Below are 20,121 nucleotides of genomic sequence, written 5' to 3'. Positions count from 1 at the left end.
AACAGAGTTACAATATCCAATGAATTTTGGAAAGAAAAGAATTTTGGCATAAACCCGATATTTTGCTGATCAGACAAAGATACCAATAAGTAACCTTTTCTACTAGTAGATGGATGAATCCCCCACCGGTCATCACCCTGGCCTCATTAGGACCTTGTGCTGGACCACCACCCGGCCTCTTACGCGTTGATGGACTGCCACCCAGCCACTTACACTTTGATAGACCGTACCCCGGCCTGTCGCTTATGCCGACTCAATTAGATGGACTTACTTCCCGAACATTGGGCAAGTAATCAAATTGTTTTCTCAAAACAGCAACCACATTGCGAATATAAAATACACCATAGAGTTGGATCCTTTAAGTTTTGAGCGAGTATTTAAATTCCCTTCGAAAGGAAGATCTTAAATTTAAAAATGAGTTTTGGGATTCGCTCTAACTTTTAAAAATCATTTTGAAGACTCAAAAACATTTTTAAGAATGTTTGGAGTAATGCTGATTTAATGAAATAAATCAGTCCCGATATATTAGAATATATCTGAATATTATTATTTAAATAATATTCCCATGAAGAGTAATCCTTATAAAAATAATTGAAGTAGAATTTTTAAAACTTATACTTGAAATGAATAATAAATAACCAAAGATATACTTATACGAAAGTACGATCTTTATTTGAATAATCGAAAATAAGTTTGATTATCGAAACATTATTCTTTAATAAAATAAAGAATATTATTTAATAAAAGAAGCAGAGTCATAAGTCCTCGAATGATTATTCAAAATAATATTCATTAAATAAAATAAAGTTATGGAATAAACTTTATTCGATTAATAGTTTTGAAAACTATATCTATCTATATATATAAATATATATATATATATATTATACTCGGGAAAATCGACTCCCGGTTTAGAAAATGTTCACCTTTGGGTCCCCTGTACTAAGGGTATACGCAACTACTGCTTATCTCTAGCATAGGTATTATGGAACTTATAAGCATTTGAATCAACAATTAGATATCAAGATTATGAAACAGGCATGCATATATACCATATCAGCATGCTCCAATATATCGCAAGATTTGCTAATAACAATCATGCACTTATCACAAGATAATGCATATACATATATACATCACAACAACAGTATAACGGGTAGAAAACTTGCCTGGACGACTGGGGTGATAAAGGCCTGGGACAAGTCTGGTAACCTCTAAACATCATATAAGTTGGAATTAAACCAAAGTCGCTTAAGAATCTATACTTTAACCAATTAGACCCTAATGTTCGCTTTTGCGCTTAATGATTCACTTAAGTCGCTCGAGTACCCTCGGCTCCACCATTTTTAATAAATTAACCATTAAGAATTTTAAGGCGATTCTTTCGCGAGTACCCTACCAACTGACTAACCCACTTTACATAATTGTTTCATACTCCAATTAGTCATTTAAGGTCCTTAACCAAGGTTCCAAAGTAAGGCGAGGGGTAATGGTTCGTTCACGAAACACCGTTACTTAAAACGGTCGTTTCTCCTAAACCGTACATCGGATTCAAGCGAGCCACATATCAAAACGAAACTCGTAACATGAACTATCTAATCATGGCAATGGTAAAAACCTAACAGTGAGTTCACAGGTTCTGATGTTAAGAACAAAAGCAGTCTAAGGTAAATCGGGCATTACGACGATATGTTTATGCGATTACCAAAATTTATACTACTCCAAATCAATCCACAATCAACCCACAATCATTAATACAACCAAAATACATCCATACTTTACTACAACAGCCCCAACATCTCAAGATTTCCAATTTATACTACTCTCAATCATGAACTAAAAGCTATACTTAAGTTCATTAACCAATAATCAAGATTTATTACTTCAAAAAACATTACAAAACCAACCCAACTCTAAATATACAATAACCATGATTCTCATGAACTATACTACTCATAACAAGCTCTTAACATTCAATAATAAGGCTAGGTTAAGAGATTATACCTTCCTTGAGATTAGGAGTAACTAATGAGCTTGAAACAACCTTGGAAAATCCTTACTAAAGCTTTATCTAAACAAAAACACAAGATCAAAATTTCAAGTTCTTGAAAACACTATTCACTCTCTTCTTCCATGAATTATTGGAAGAGATTGTGAAGGAAATGGAAGCTTAGATTCATAGGATATCTATATCTATGTACAAGGAACCTTGGATAATTACCTCACTAATTAACAAAGCTTGGAACTTGAATTTGGATTTTCTTTTCTTTGAAAAAGAAAAGAGGCCGAGAGCTTCTTGTTAGAAATGCAAGGTCAACTTCTCAAATGTGATTTTGTGTAATGATTATTGTTGGCTTGGTTGCTTCCTTTTGTTTTGTTTAATTAAATTATTATCATGGTAAAAATTGTGTGGCTTATAATCAACCAACAAATCCTTCCCATTTGGTCATGCTTATGTCATCCAGTTCTGTCATCTTCCCACACTTGTCTTCTTCTTGTTGGTGTGATGACATCATCATCACTAACCTCTTTGATTAACTCCTAATTACTTGGCTAATGATCGCTGATCTGTTATACGGTTCGCTTAACTTTCATTTTCGTTTATCGTTTGAGGGATCATACCCGGGATCTTATTACTTGGGTTCCCTTAACCTTTCTTAATACATTATATTCCTTTTATGATCCTCTCTTATAATCCTTGAAATAAAATCCTTTTAATCATGTTACCTTATACTTAATTATTTCTGTATCTGGTGGGTTTCGGGAAAAATCAAAGTGTTCGAATTTGGATTCTAACGATCTTTACATACACTTATATACCATATAGAGTACAAATAAGATCTCAGAATAACAATAAAAGAACCTCTACAAAGTGAGACATGGAAAGTTTTCTTATTCAGCATAATCAGCAAAATCACTATTCATAAGGGTTACAAAAAGTTCAAAATTTTTGGGGTTATTACAACCTGCCTATATCATAACAATACTAAGTCATTCTGACAACCCTAAGATTAGTTGTATTGTAACCTTAATCTGTAATTCATACTTGTAACACTTAATGTCTGTAAAATGTAAATGGAGCAGACTGGAGCATTTTTCTCTAAACAGTGTCAAGCCTAAGAATTCTATCTGGAAGAAGATCAAGAAGGTCATGCCTCAGAAGAGTTATGAAGAAGCTTGGAGTTGAATAAATCTGTTTGGTGAAAAACATCCTAAGTCAAGATCTCTACAAGTCACAGAATTAGTTTTATAGAGAAGTCATTCGAGAACTCAGAAAGACCTATCAAGAACTCAGAAAGACCTATCGAGAACTCAGGAATTGTCTATCGAGAACTCAGGAAATGCTATTGGAGATATCGATAAGTCAGATACCCATTCGAGAACTCAGAGATATCGACAAGTATACATTCATTAGAGAACTCTGAGTTATCGATAAGCCAAAGTCCATTAGAGAAATCTGAGTTATCGATAAACCAAAATTCACTAGAGAACTCAGAGTTGTCGATAAGTCAAGTCAACAATGAAGTTTCAGAGATATCGACAAGCCAACATGTATATCGAAATGTCGAGTTCTCTACAGCTTAATTGGAGATCTCGAAGTGAAGAAATTTCTCTAAGTACAGAAGTGCAGAACAGTTCAATATCCAAGGTTGCAAATCAACAAACAGTTCACATAGCTGGATTGACAAGTCTACAAAAAGCAGCTTGAGAGATGTGCAAGATCAATGGCAAAGATTAACTGACAGAGGAGATTAAAGTAAACACGGGATGCTAAAGATATGCTAAGCCAGAAATGGAAGATTTGCTTTTCTATAAATAGAAATAACAAGTGACAGTTTAGAAAAGCTAATAGCATGTTTATTATCCTCTGTGTAAACCAGCAGTTAACTGAGTTATAAAGTTAACACTGGTCCTCTAGTCAGTAGTAACAATCTAGATAGAAAATCTTGTATTCTCTCTCAAGAAAGGAGCTAAGTTCTAAAACAAGAACTTAGAGATTATGTAGCAAAACACTGCTTAATTTTTAATATAAAATTAAGTGAGTTTTGAAGATCTTTGTTTTACATATTTGCATTGTTATTTATGCTTAACATCTATTCTACTAAATCATTGATAACAACCAACTGCTAGAGCCAAAGTCGATCAAAAGGTAAACATTTAAGCCAAAACACATTCACCCCCCCCCTCTGTGTTGTATTCATACCTAACATTAATCTCCAGTAAATCAAAGGTAATTTGATTTAATTAGAAATTAACTGAAATATGAGTTATAAATATTTCAGAAATCTCTGCATATTTATTTTTTAAATTCAAATTCACCTTAGAATTTTTCAAATTCTAAGTAAACTGCTCAGTTGTTAATTTATATTCTTAATATGTAAAATTAACACAAGGAAGAATTGCAGATAATCAAAAGTATTTAGAGAACTGAGTTCTCGATAAGTCTAAGTGACTTCTCGACAAGTAATTTTAGGACTTCTCAAGTGAGTTCTCGACAAGTCAATTTACTGACTTCTCGAGTGACTTCTCGATGGGCTTAAAAATGATTTATCGATAAGTCCTTGTAGAGTTCTCTAGTAGTGTTATTTCACAGAATTCTCTACAAGTACATTTTTTTGACTTATCAATAACTCAGAACTGAAATAATTTAATTTAATAAATTATTTTAGTAAAATACTTTTGGGAAAAGTTATTCTAATTTTATTTTGAATTTATTCAAATAAAAGTTGGAATTATTTCAGTCCTTTTTGGACAAACTGAGTATTTGTAAGACATGTCGATAAGCTTATTTTACTTCTCTAATTAAGAACCTAAAATAACTTCTCGTATATGCGTACAATGTTCAAAATGACTTCTCGAATAAATCCCAATGCGTATTTCATAATTTTCATTAAGTTATTTGCTTTGTCTATAATTACTCAGACTTATTGACACATTTACGTGCTTATGTGCATATTTTTGATCAAATGTGAAATATGTTAGTCTAATGTAAGTAGACTAGTATATTATATGTGATGTTTTGAGAATACTGATAACAGTTAAATTTATTTGACTATGTGCTAATTATGTGTTTTGAATTTATTCAAAATTAATCTTTCTCAATACGGAGTATTTGATTTGATTAGTGAGCTAGTGGAATATATTTTGCTGCTAGGAAGGGTTACTTTTGGTGTAAGGATTCTTGTGTACTTGCATGGGGAATAGTTAACCTAGAAAGTTAACTAGGATTCTTTAATACTTGCATGGGGAATAGTTATCCTAGAGAGTTAAGTCACTTTAACTACCTAGATACGCGTAAAGTGTGTTTGTGTGATTACAACTCTTATTAACCGGGCACACTTATTAACCAGGCAATTCAAGTGTCTCTTTGGTTTCTTTTCTCCTTCTATAAATACAAATCATTACTTTTTCTCTCAACAAACATCCTAACTCCAAACCCTCATCTTGTTCAAGTCTCTCAAATGGCTGCTCCTGTATTCTACAAGTTAAACAATGGCATTTATCTACCATCCCTTCATTTGACTGATAACAAGGTCTACTATGACCCTGTTGAGCTTCGTGTCCCATCAAAGGGATAGTTTGCAGTCCTTTTAATGTTCCCCTTGAAGTTTTTGATGAACTTTCTTGGGATGATCAAATAAATTTTCTATTTTTCGAGGGTGAAGTCTCGTTCGAACAGGAGAGACGTGCTTTGGAGGCTGAGCGGGAACGTCTTGCTGCTCTGGAGCTGCAAGAGAGAATCATTTCTCTTACACACTCCATGTCTGGAGCGTACCAACGCAGGGCGAAGAGGATTGAAGCAGAGAAGAAGCAGAAATTAGAGCAGTTAGGATTAGGGTCTAATTGTTCGAATCTAAATCATCATGTACTCTGTTTCTATATGAATGAAAATCTTTCATCTTCTCTATTTCAAAACTGTTTGTGCCTTGTTTGCTATATGTTTATAATTTAACTGATTATCATCTTTCCTGTAATACTGCATGCTACTGTAAATCTTACACTGCATATGTCAAACTAAACATCATAAAGTTACATGTGTTCAATGTAGTACAGGTTAAACACAATCTCTTCAAGATAACAAAAGGAAATTCAGACAATCACTCGAAGCATGGATAACATATTTGGTTTCAACTGATGCATCAGACATATCAACGGATAAGTAAAGTAGAATATTACACAAAATCATTCTTGATTTTGGTTTAAATTTCTTAACTTTTGTATGTAAACATCTTTGAAAATCATTTTTTTGCAAAATTCTCTGAATTTGCCTATAATTGCAAGAAACGTGTTAATTACAAGATTTCTGAGATATATGGATCACTCAACAGGCATTTGTGCTAAGTTGCAGATAATACATCTTTCACAACCCAACTGTAGTTCACCCAAGCACAACAACACAAACACAAACTCAAACTGTCAAACACAAACCCACTCAGGTGACTCTCGAAAGGAACCTATTTTATAAAAGGACAGAAACCTCACAAAATGTTCTTCCTTTGTTTTGTTGTTTGAGAAGAGAAGGATGTAATAAGCCAAGATCCTCATGCTTATTTAAAACCTTCAGAATTCATGAAGGGGATACTTGTGCTTACTAAATCAGAACTGCTACATGACTAGAACAACCTTTTATGTCTAAAATGCTTACAAAGGCTATTCTGATTCATCTCCAAAGAAAGTACCAGAATTTCATCTAATACTGGTCTTCACAGAAGCTCATCAACCCTGTTATGTCAGACTTAAGGAAGATTTGCTAAGGAAAACTGTCAGAAGTTCCTACAACAGCAAAACTAAAAGAGAGTAAAGGAGATTACTTTTGGACATATAGATGAGACTATCAAAAGATTTTTACTTCCTGGATCATGCACACAAGAACCTATGTCTTAATGGGGCATAACAGCACCATCATTTCCTGATCCATGTTTCACAAGAACCTATATTTCACATTGTATAGCAGACAAGAAAAAATCTCTTGATAAACATGACACAACTGCATAGCAAATAATGTTAACAGAAGCTCAGAATTCAGACAGTTGAGTAGAGTACACAAGAACCTGGATGTCAAATTTATCCAGCAACTCTTGAATCTCCAACCACACAAGAACCATTACCCCAAAATGGCGATGAAGGCAGAATCACCGAGAACACTGTGAGAACAGTTGTACCTGATGAAAGATGCAGCTACATATTGATGTTAAATCAATCAACTGATTTTTCAGAATCTCACAAGGTATGAAATGCATGCTCACTCTTCTAGTGAAATGAGTATGATTAGACCTATATGGATCACCCCTAATCATATGATCACATACAACTCTTCTCAGCCACCTCTTATTTTTGTAGGTCAAACAACATTTGATCCTTTCATGTGAGAATGAGAGAAAAGATTGAGAGAGAAACAGAAAATAAGAGAGGCAGAATCCTTCCTGGCAAAAGGAGAGGTAGATGAGCGTCTGGATTTAGTAATCCTTGTGAGGAAACTCTGACTATTAAAAGTCATGAGACTAGTGCAGTGAGAAGTAGTGAGACTGCTTATTAAAAAGAATAGAGAGTTTAGGACTTTGTTACTGAAAGACTTTTTCTGCAGGTCTAAGTAAAGTCTCCTATTCTACTTGATGAATTCATCACTACAAAAATTACTGAAGCTTGAAGCTACAGATATTGTTCTAAATGGACAATGGCAAAAGCTTGAATAATGTGCATCTAGCTAAATCTTTTCACCTAGAGATAATGTCAAAAAAGGGGAGAATATATCTAAATGCAAAAACAGCTGTTGGATGTTTCAAGACAATAATACTCCCTTCTTGATAGGGGGAGAGAAGAGTAAATCTAAATGCAGTGGTGGTACAAACTTTACAAGGGCAATGTTGATGTAGATAATATTGAAGACATGTATAGAAGTAAAGTTTGTTAAACTCAAAAGAAGACAAATTGGGGAGATTGACTTGTGCATTTAGTTAGAGTTTTGACATCATCAATCAGAACTTGTGCATAATTTCATAGTGAAAAAGTTGGGGGATATTGTAATATATAAGTGATGATGTCAAAAATTACTAAAGATAATAATATCATTAGTGTCCCTGATCAAAGTGTGAAGCAAAGCCAAATGGACATCTGATCTAAGGAGAATAATGAACTGTTACTTTTCATAATCTGTTAAGCTTGGGGTTAGTCTTGTTAGCAGGCATGAATATGTGTTAAGCATTATTCTCACAAATTGGGGGAGATTGTTGTGCAAGACATGCCTGTATCTCAACAAGACTAAGACAATTTGTCAACCCTAAGTATGTTGTATTGTTATCTTAGTTTGTATTTTGTAATTGTAACATTTAAAGTCTGTAAAAATGCAAAGGAGCAGACTGGAGTCTTTTTCCTGAAACAGTATCAAGCCTAAGGATTCTATCTGGAAGAAGATCAAGAAGATCATGCCTTAGAAGAATTTTGAAGAAGTTTGGAGTTGAATAAATCTGTTTGGATAAAAATACTCCAAGTCAGGATCTCTACAAGTCACAGATTTAGTATTATAGAGAAGTCATTCGAGAACTCCAAATGACTTATCGAGAAGTTAGGAAAGATACTAGAGAACTCAGAGAGATATCGACAAGTCAAGAAGACATGAAGGTTGGAGATATCAACAAGTCATGTCTTCACTAGAGAACTCAGAGTTATCGACAAGTCTACATACATTAGAGAACTCTGAGTTATCGATTAGTCAAAGTCCACTAAAAAACTCAGAGATATCGATAAGTCAAAATTCACTAGAGAACTCTAAGTTGTCGACAAGACAAAGTGAAGACATGATGCTGAGAGATCTCGACAAGCTAAAGTTTCATTCGAGAACTCAGAGACCTCTCTAAGTCAAATTCACTAGAGCATTAGAGATCTCGTTAAGTCATTATACTTATCGGGATGTCAAGGTCTCTATATGCCTAATTGGAGATCTCGAGTAAAATTCTCAAAGTACAGAATCACAGACCAGTTCAATATTCAAGATTAACAATCAACAAACAATCCAACCAGCTGGATTGACAAGTCTACAAAAAGCAGCTTGAAGAATGAGCAAGATCAATGGTGAAGATTAACTGAAATAGAGGAAGATTAAAATTATCACAGGATGCTAAAGATCTACTAAGCCAGAAATGGAAGATCTACTTTTCTATAAGTATAAATGACAAGTGGCAGTTTAGAAAAACTAATAGCATGTCTTATTGTACACTGTGTAAACCATCAGTTAACTGAATTATAAAGTTAACACTGGTCGTTCAGTCATTTGTAACAATTTAGATCAAATTTCTTGTAACACTTTCAAGGAGAAGCTAAGCTCTTTATCAACAAAGATCCTAGAAATTTTGTAGCAAAACAGTCTTAATTTTAATATAAGGTTAAGTGAGTTTTGAAGATTTGTGTTCTTTATTTTCTGCAAGTTTAATTTCTGCATGAACACATTTTACCACAAGATTTAATTTACTTTGTTCAACCATAAACATTCAAGAAAAGCCCAAAAACAGTAAAACACATTCACCCCCTCTGCGTGTTATTCATTTCCTAACAATGTCCGACCATAAACCCAATTTATACGCGAAAAAAATGAAAACATGAAGTTCTGTTTTAAATTCTTAATTTTTAACTTTTTTGAATTAATATGTGAATGAGGAACGGGTTATAAGGGATAGTACAAATATAGATAACCAATATAAAATAAAATGAAGCCCTAAGATCTGAAGTACTACAATTAGACACAAGAAGATTAAGGACGATGTTGTGAGTGTACATGACAGTTATTTTCTTCCTTCTTCATTGTGTGTTGAGATTGTTTAGCATATAAAATTCCCAATTATATTTTCTTTATTTTTTTACCATTTGTTACTTTCATTTATATTTATCAAAAAAATAGAGTTCTGAATAGGCGGGTTTTGACCATTTTTTCTAAAATTGTGATATTACGGGCATTTTTTCATTCCTATCCCCGACCCCCATATAAAAAATACGATGCAATTTTACCCAAAATTAACATGTTAGAGATACAAATAGAATTATTACTAGGATTTTACCCCTTTCTCCCGAGTTTTAAAAAGGGTAGAAAAAAAGTGGAATGTAATTAAAATAGTTTGATTTTCATTTTAATCGTGCTCCAGAATTTTTAAAAGTAACGAAAGCAAGTAATGATAAATATATATCAATCAATCAATATACTTATATAAAGGAGAAGACGCGACCATCAAATCGTCTTATTCTATTTTTCTAATTTTCTCAATTTTTGAGTTAATAAATATCAAAAATTACAATTACCATATGTTAGATATATTTGATAATGTCATGGCTAATATGTTTTATGTTTAGATTTCAGATCTTATTTGAACAGAACAAATCAGTACTTAATTGATCAGTACTTATACTGGAAGTCAGAACTTAAGGGATATCAGTACTTATGTTATCAGGAGATAGATATCAGAACTTAAGTGCTGAAGGACGATCAGATAAGGACAGTAGCTGATTAAAGTTAAGAAGATCAAGATAAACATAAGAAGAGATATGCATGAAGAAGGAATTCCGTGAAGAATGGAATACTTGGAATAGAAGATATCTGATTGATATATTTTAGGAAGCAGAATTATATTCCATATCAATTAGCGAATATCTTGTAACTGTGTAGTATATAAACACAGACATAGGGTTTACACTATAAGTGTTATCATTATCGAGAATATTATTTAATATAACTCTAGCAGCTCTCGTGATATTTTGTTCATCACTGAGAGATAACAGTTCCAGATTGTAACAGAGTTTATTGTTTAAATAAAGTTTGTTTTCTGTTACATAAGTTCTTGAAGTTTGATTTGATTGTAATAAACACTGTATTCACCCCCTCTACAGTGAAAGTGTGACCTAACAAGTGGTATCAGAGCTATCTGTTAACACACATACAGTTAAAGATCCAAACACAATCATGTCTGACACAGAAACTCCAACTAAGCCTACCAAAACTGAGGAATCATCAAAGACATCAACTCAGAGTCGATATGAGACTATCAGAGTTCCCATATTGAGACCATCTGAATATCCCATATGGAAGGTAAGGATGACCATGTTTCTGGAAGCAACAGATCCAGAATACCTTGATAGAATCAAGGAAGGGCCTCACAAACCTACCAAGCTCGCTGTTGTAGTTGCAGGTGAAGCAGCAATGACCGTACCAAAGGAAAAGAATGATTACACTGCTGAAGATATAGCATCTATTGCTAAGGATGCCAAGGTACGTCACTTATTGCATAGTGCCATTGATAATGTAATGTCAAACAGGGTAATCAACTGCAAGACTGCTAAGGAGATATGGGATGCACTGGAGACAAGGTGTCAAGGAACTGAAACAGTTAAGAAGAACAGGAAGACAATACTCACTCAAGAGTATGAACACTTTGACTCTAGGACTAATGAGTCATTGACTGATGTATATGATAGATTTGTCAAACTCTTGAATGACTTGTCATTAGTAAATAAGGAGTATGATCTTGAAGATACAAACCTCAAATTCCTGTTAGCTCTTCCTGAATGTTGGGATTTGAAGGCAACAACAATAAGAGACAACTACAATCTTGATGAAACAACTCTTGATGAAATCTATGGAATGCTCAAGACTCATGAACTTGAGATGGAACAAAGAAGCAAGAGGAAAGGAGGAAAGTCAAGGACAGTTGCTCTCAAGGTTGAAGATGAATCCCCCAAACCACCTTCCTCAAAGAAAGATAAGGGTAAAGCTCTTATCATAAAATCTGATACTGAGTCATCAAGTTCTGAGAGTGATGATGACTCAGATTCTGAAAGCTTGCCTGAAACTGATGCTGATGAGGAGATGATGAAGCTGTGTGCTCTTATGGTGAAAGGAATCACAAAGATTGCATACAGGAAGTTCAGGAAGGGAAAGAAGTTTTCCAGGAAAGGCATAAGTTCTGATAAGAAGAATTTCAGAAGATCTGAAGGAAGAGGAGGAAAGTCTGACAGAGGAGATTACGCTAATGTTAAATGTTATAATTGTGGTGAGAAAGGCCACATATCTCCTGATTGCAAGAAGACTAAGAATGACAAAGGCAAAGCTCTTGTCACAAAGCAGAAAAGCTGGACAGACACCTCAGACTCTGAAAGTGAGAAGAACTATGCATTGATGGCAAATGCTGATAAATCAAGTTCTGAGAGCAGTTCTGAAGCTGCTGAAACAAAGGTACCTCAGACTACTTATGCTTTTCATACTGATGATATTAATGAGTTGAGAAGATATCTTAAAACCATGTTTGTTAGTTATAGAGATCAAACTTTAACATGTGAAAGATTAACTTCTGAAAATCTTGCTTTTAGGAAAAGAAATAATTTCTTAGAAAAAGAGTTAGTCATGCTTCATCAAACTCAGCAGGATAGAGATGATGCTTATTATGTTAGGGATGAAGTGCTAAAAATGAATGAATCTCTAAAAACTGAGTTAGAAAAGGAGAGAGAGATTATCAGAACTTGGACTAACTCTGGCAAAACAACTCAAAATTTGCTAAGCAGTGAAAACTGGAAAGAGGGCTTAGGCTATGGAGAAAATAAAAAAGGAACTGTAGAAATTAAGCCTGTTGATAAGCAAAAGCCGAAGTTAAAACCTGTTAAGTTTGTAACTGAAAAATCCGAAAATGAGAAATCAGAAGTTAAAAAGAAATTAGCTTCTGACAAACTAAAACAGGAAAAGACAGCTGAAGTTAACATAGGCTTAATGACAAAGAAGCAGCTTAAGCATAAGCTGAAAGATGTTAAGAATGCAAACAAGGTAAAATCACCTAAGAAAAACAGGAATGGAAAGGAAGGTGTGAATAAAAGCAATAACTATAAATCTGTTCCTGATGCTCCTAGGAAAGCATGTCATAACTGTGGAAGTTCTAACCATCTGGCTTCTTTTTGCAGGAAGAATAAGAATATTAACTCCTTATCTACAAAGTCAGGAGTTAAGAGTCAGTCTGTTAGATACAAACCACAAAATCCTTGTTTTCATTGTGGTAGTTTATGGCATTCCATTTATACTTGTAAGGAATATCATAGTTTGTACTATGATTATTATCAAATAAAACCTTCTTTAAAGAAAGTTTATGTTGTTCCTTCTAGTATAAGTTCTGATAAGAAAACTGTTAACATAAAATCTGATGTTAAATCCGCTGCAAATGTTAACAAACCTAAAAAGGCCAAAGGATCCAAGCAAGTCTGGGTCCTTAAAACTAATAATTAGTGGTCTTTTTGATTGCAGGGCAACAGGAAAAATATTTTAGTTCTGGACAGTGGATGTTCAGGACATATGACTGGAAATAAGGCCCTGCTATCAGACTTTGTGGAGAAAGCTGGCCCAAGTGTTTCTTATGGAGATGGCAACATTGGAAAAACTTTGGGATATGGCAATATCAATCTTGGGAATGTCATTATTAAAGATGTAGCTCTGGTCTCAGGACTTAAACACAACTTACTGAGTATAAGTCAAATCTGTGACAGAGGTTATCATGTTGATTTCTTTGCAGAACATTGTGAAATAGTTAGTAAATCTAAAGGAAAAATTGTTCTGAAGGGATTCAGGCGTGGTAACATTTATGAAGATAAGCTTTCAACAAGTTCTGATGGTTCTGCAATCTGTTTAGTGAGTAGAGCCTCAACTGAAGAAAGCTGGAATTGGCACAAGAAACTCTCTCATTTAAACTTCAACAAGATAAATGAACTGATCAAGAAAGATCTTGTGAGAGGACTGCCAAAATCAGTATTTGTTCCTGATGGTCTTTGTGACTCATGTCAGAAGGCTAAACAAAGAAAATCTTCGTTCAAGAGCAAGACTGAATCATCAATTCTTGAGCCTTATTATCTGCTTCATGTTGATCTATTTGGTCCAGTGAATGTCATGTCTATTGCAAAGAAGAAATATGCGTTGGTCATAGTAGATGAGTTCACCAGATACACATGGGTGTATTTCTTGCACACAAAAAGTGAAACTGCATCTATCCTGATTGATCATGTCAAACATCTGGATAAATTGATCAAAGATTCTGTGAAAATTTTGAGGAGTGATAATGGCACTGAATTCAAGAATTTGATAATGGAAGAGTTCTGCAAAAATCATGGAATAAAGCAGGAATTTTCTGCTCCTGGAACTCCACAGCAAAATGGAGTTGTTGAAAGGAAGAATAGAACTCTAATTGAAGCTGCACGAACAATGCTTGAAGAAGCAAAGCTTCCAACCTATTTCTGGGCTGAAGCTGTGCAGACTGCTTGTTTTACTCAAAATGCAACACTCATTAACAAGCATGGAAAAACACCATATGAGATGGTGAAGAACAAGAAGCCAAATCTCAAATACTTTCATGTATTTGGATGTAAGTGTTTTGTTCTCAAGACTCATCCTGAACAGCTATCCAAGTTTGATCTAAAAGCTGATGAGGGAATCTTTGTAGGATATCCACTTTCTACAAAAGCCTTCAGAGTCTATAATTTGAGAACAAAAGTGGTCATGGAATCTATCAATGTCTCTTTTGATGACAAGAAGATCACTGGACTTGAAGATTGCATTGATCATGATAAGCTGAGATTTGAAAATGAAGATTCATATTCTGATATCTCAAGTCCTGACAGTCTAAGTCCTGATACTGTAAATTCTGATGGATTAAACTCTGATGTTATTGAAACTGTGGTGACTACGTCAAAGGAAGATGCACCAATGCAGGGGGAGCATACTCAAGATATTATCACATCTCAAGAAGCATCAGAACATACATCTGGCTCTTCAAATTCTGATTCGTCAAGTTCTGATAAGCCAAGTACTGACAGTGCTGAAAATCTAAATACTGAAGGATCCAACTCAGAGAGCATAGTTTCAGGGGGAGCATCAGAAAATGAAACCGAAGACAGCATGAATCATGGGGGAGCATCCAGTTCTAGAGAAAATCTTCCATCTGCAAGGAAGTGGACAAAATCACATACACCTGATTTAATAATTGGAAATCCTGAGGCAGGTGTCAGAACTAGAACAGGTACTTCTAATGAATGTCTTTACAATTCTTTTCTCTCTCAGTCTGAGCCAAAGAAAGTGGAAGAAGCTCTTCAAGATGCTGATTGGGTGCAAGCAATGCAGGAAGAGTTGAATGAATTTGAAAGAAACAAAGTCTGGACCTTAGTGCCAAGACCCAAGAATAGATCGGTTGTTGGTACAAAGTGGGTATTCAGAAACAAAACTGACAGTGATGGCATAATTGTAAGGAACAAGGCAAGGCTGGTTGCAAAAGGATATTCTCAACAGGAGGGAATTGACTATGATGAAACATTTGCTCCAGTTGCTAGGTTAGAAGCCATAAGGATATTCATGGCTTATGCTGCTCACAAAAAGTTTACTGTCTTTCAAATGGATGTGAAAAGTGCTTTTCTCAATGGAGAATTGGAAGAGGAAGTATATGTTGAACAACCTCCAGGCTTTGTAGATTCCAAACATCCAGATTATGTCTACAGGCTTGATAAAGCACTTTATGGACTTAAGCAAGCTCCTAGAGCATGGTATAAAACTTTAGCTCAGTTTCTTCTGGAAAGTGGATTCAACAGAGGAACTATTGACAAAACATTGTTCTATCTCAACCATGGCAAGGACTTACTTCTGATCCAGATTTATGTTGATGATATTATTTTTGGGTCTCCAAATGACAAACTTTGCAAAAAGTTTGCCAACCTAATGCAGTCAAGATATCAGATGAGTATGATGGGAGAACTTAGTTATTTTCTGGGCCTTCAAGTCAAGCAGAGTGAAGAAGGAACTTTTATTTGTCAATCTAAGTACACCAGAAACTTGCTGAAGAAATTTGGAATGCAAGACTGTTCAAGTGCATCCACTCCCATGGCCACTACAACAAAACTGGATAAGGATACTGGTAATTCAGTAGATATTACTGATTACAGAGGTATGATTGGCTCACTTCTCTATCTAACTGCTAGTAGACCAGATATCATGTTTGCTACCTGTCTTTGTGCAAGATTTCAAGCAGATCCAAGAGAACCTCACTTAACAGCTGTAAAAAGAATCTTTAAGTATCTTAAAGGAACAGCTGATCTAGGATTATGGTATCCTAGAGAATCAGATTTTAAATTAATAGGTTACTCAGATGCAGATTTTGCAGGTTGCAAAATTGACAGGAAAAGCACAAGTGGTAGCTGCCAATTTCTTGGAGGCAGGTTGGTTTCTTGGTATAGCAAGAAACAAAAGTCAATTTCCACATCAACTGCAGAAGCAGAGTATATTGCTGCAGGAAGCTGCTGTGCACAGATTCTCTGGATGAAGAATCAGTTACTAGATTATGGGTTAACGTATTTCAAAATCCCTATTTACTGTGATAATCAAAGTGCTATTGCTATGACAGGTAATCCAGTTCAACACTCTATGACAAAGCACATCAGCATCAGGTACCATTTCATCAGGGAACATGTGGATGAAGGTACAGTGGAATTGCATTTTGTTCCCACAGATCAACAAGTAGCAGATATCTTCACAAAACCACTGTGTGAAGCTACCTTTTCAAAATTGGTAAATGAACTTGGAATGATTTCAGGTTCTTTCTCTAAATCTGCTTAAACTTGTTCTATGTTATCAGACTTTATGATCAGTATTTACAGAATTAATCTCTTTGTATATTCTGTGCATTAATTGATAAATGTCTTTAAGTACTGACTGTTGTCTGATATATGTTTCTAAACTCTGATAAGTGATATGTCTGTTTCAGTAACTATTCTATCCTATGAGGATAACTGTGCTAGATACTGACCTACTAGTCTTCAATAAACAAATGATCCCATGAAAGAAGTAATTATTTCTGTGGAAATCTTATGACACAAGCAAATTCTGATAACTGAGCTTAGTTAAGTTTACTTTGTATATCTTACTACTAAGTCCCAAATTAGAATAATGCTACTCATCTGTTTAAGTTCTGATTCTAGTAAAACTGCTGAATGTACTAAGTGCTGATAAACCTCACTTATCAAAAGAAAAAGAAAAGAATCAAAGAATAATATCAGGTACTCCTTTGAGATCTAGAGTAAAAATGTGAAAGGGACGACCCAAGTGCATTGCTGGTATTAAGTAAATATGCATTAGAAAAGCAAATATTTTCTTGGTGACTTTTCACACTCTATGATTACTGGAGAAATACTCTGATAATAGCATAAATTCTGATAAACAGTCGTGACTCACTTACACTGAGAAGCCTCTGTAAAATAGAATTTCAAAAGATGCATAAAATTAGCACAAAAACAGTTGAGGTGGACTCATGCATGAACTCATTTATCAGTAGGTTTCAGGATAATGACAGTTTTTTAGCAAAATTTTAATTATGACTTATCTCTAAGATGTACTGAAGTAGATCAGACTTTACTCTTTGTCTGTTATTTAGCTTAATGCACACACACATCACTCCATATGAATGATGAAATTTCTGTGGTGGTCTATGTTATTTTAGATAAACAGTCATTGTGTCACTTCTGCACAAATTCTGAGGACAAGTTCTAGTTACACGTTCTGATGATTAAGTTCTGACGTTCATAACTAAGAACTTGTATGAGTATTTACTAAGATAGATATTCCTTGTTCGAGTTAAGACATTATGTTCTGATGACTGTTAAGTTCTGGTATAGGTCTAAGTTCTGATTTTTCAGTCTAACCCTTTACTTGACTTATTTATGAGTAAAATTTGGTAACAGTCTCAGATTAATTTCGAAATGTTGAAGTGGAAGATTAATAGTCTATGGTTAAAACATAATGGCACTCGTCCTTGAACAGTTCACTCTTGTTATATGTGCCCATTCCTTTTCCAATGACTGTTATTCTTTTTCAAGGTCTAGGGAGACGAGGTAGAATTAATTCTACCTGTCAGCATTAAATATCTTTGTGTCTCTTGGCATTCTCTTGCCTATATATGCAGCCACTTCACATTAGTCTTCTCATCACACTTGTATCACAAATTCAGTCTTGTTTTTCATTTACTATCACAAATGGCTGAATTTGGCTGGTTCTACAATTACGGTGATGAGACTGTGCATGTCTTTTTGAATGGAATTTCAACTCCCTACCCTATCACCAACATCCCTCACAATCTCTGGATTCAATTTCCAGAGGTTATCAAACGTGATCTGGTGGCAGCAGGAGTGGCATATAACAGCCATTCCTGAGGAGATCTGGGACTCTGTCCCACAGGAGGTGCTGGCTCACCTTCTATTCTTCGAGATGGATTATCATCGCCATCTGGAGCGCCTGGAGGAGGAAAGGCGGGAAGCTATCCGTCAGCAAGAGCGAATCATTCGACTCGCTATCTTGTTTGTCGAAGATAGGAAGAGGAGGATGACTTAATCTCGTCTTCTTCCTGTTCTTCTTCATCCTCAGCTTTGTCAGGCTTCTTAGGACTAAAGCTGTTGACGTTAGGATTAGAAGCTTAGGGAAAATCTTGTATTGATGTAATTTCTATTTCATATATGTATTGACTTGATATATTAATGAAAACTGTTTTTACTTCAAGATTTTGTCTCTGAGTTATTTTATCTGTGTTGTTAAATCCTGCTTGATATTCTGATGACCATTTAAATTTTGTCTTTATTTAAGTTCTGATTCTTTGTCAGCACTTATTCATCGAAATTATCTAGGTCATTTTTAACATGATTCATTTTCAGAATATTAATGTTGCAGTGAAAAATAATTCAATCAGTGCTAACGGTTTTAATTTTGAATTAAAACTGTGTCTCTTGATAACTGAAATGGTTTTTCCTTGAAACAAGGCAACTGGGTAAGTAATCATTCCTGTTTTCTCGAGCCCAGTAACTATCCGTTATTACTGCATGTCTGACAGGTGTCCAACGGTAACATTTTTTTTCAGAGTATAAGAACAACAGAGAGAAGATTTCCTTAATCTTTTATTTTCTTTATACTTTATCTCTCTTCTTACTTTTACTCTCTTTCTCATTCTTTCTCACGTTGGTTTTTCATACAGACATTATCTCAAACACCTAACAGGCATACTTGAATTTCAATATTTTTTCACATGGCACCAAAGGATTTAATCATTGATGGAGCAAAGTTTGTTCCAAACAACTATGCTGCAATTCTTGATCATGCTGAAGCTCCATCTGAATTGCATTTTGTGCAAGATCTTCTTGCACATAGTGAGGTTGGGTACGCCTTAACTCAGCCTGAATTATTTTCAAGTCAACAAGTTCTGCGGTTCTGGAGGACTGGAGTTTATGATGATGGTGGTAAACGAGGAACTCCCAGTATTATCTTCCAAGTGGGTGATTCTTCCTATGTAGTCACTCCTGGTACAGTACGAAGAGCATTACATCTTCCAGAAGATTGTACTTTCTCTATACCAGAGGAATCAGAACTTCGGGGGTTAATGACTGATTTGGGATATGAAAAGAGTCTGACGAAACTTGGACAGTTGAAACGGGCTAATATCAGAAGAGAATGGAGTTTCTTCTTCGATTGCATCACCAAGGCTTTTGGCAACAAGTGTTCAAATTTTGATGCCATCCCAATTCTGAGTCAGCACATCGGGTATGCTATTATCCATCAAACTCATTTTGATTTTGCAACTGGAATAATTGGTTTTATTGGGGATAGGATGACAGAGGATCGAGATGTTGTTTATTTTGCTAGATTCTGTCAACTTATTTATACGTATTGTACTGCTGAACCCCAGTTAGTCAGCACTCAAACCCCACCTTTTAAGGTTGCAAAAAGGTACTTTAACGACCTGATAAATGCTGACACAAAGAAATCAATGGTGAGACAATTACAGATTCCTCAGTCTGTGAAACAGATTCTGGTAAATGCTGAACCAGCTACTTACAAATCTGTTTACTCAAATGTTAAACCAACTCACCATAACCAAAATCCATCAACCTCAGTCCCTACCTCTCATTCTACTCAACCTACCCTCAGAACTTATCTCAAATCCTATCTCTCTACTTCACAGAATGCTCAACCTTCTTCTTCAGCACCTACTGTGAAGCCTACATCCTCTAAGCCAAAGAGAACAAAGACTGTTCCTCAAACATCTCAGAAGAAGAGGAGGATTACTTTGAGAGATGAATCAGATT

Source organism: Apium graveolens, chromosome 1 (genome assembly GCF_009905375.1).
Source record: "Apium graveolens cultivar Ventura chromosome 1, ASM990537v1, whole genome shotgun sequence".
In the NCBI taxonomy this organism is placed as follows: Eukaryota; Viridiplantae; Streptophyta; class Magnoliopsida; order Apiales; family Apiaceae; genus Apium; species Apium graveolens.
This window is presented reverse-complemented; position numbering follows the sequence as displayed.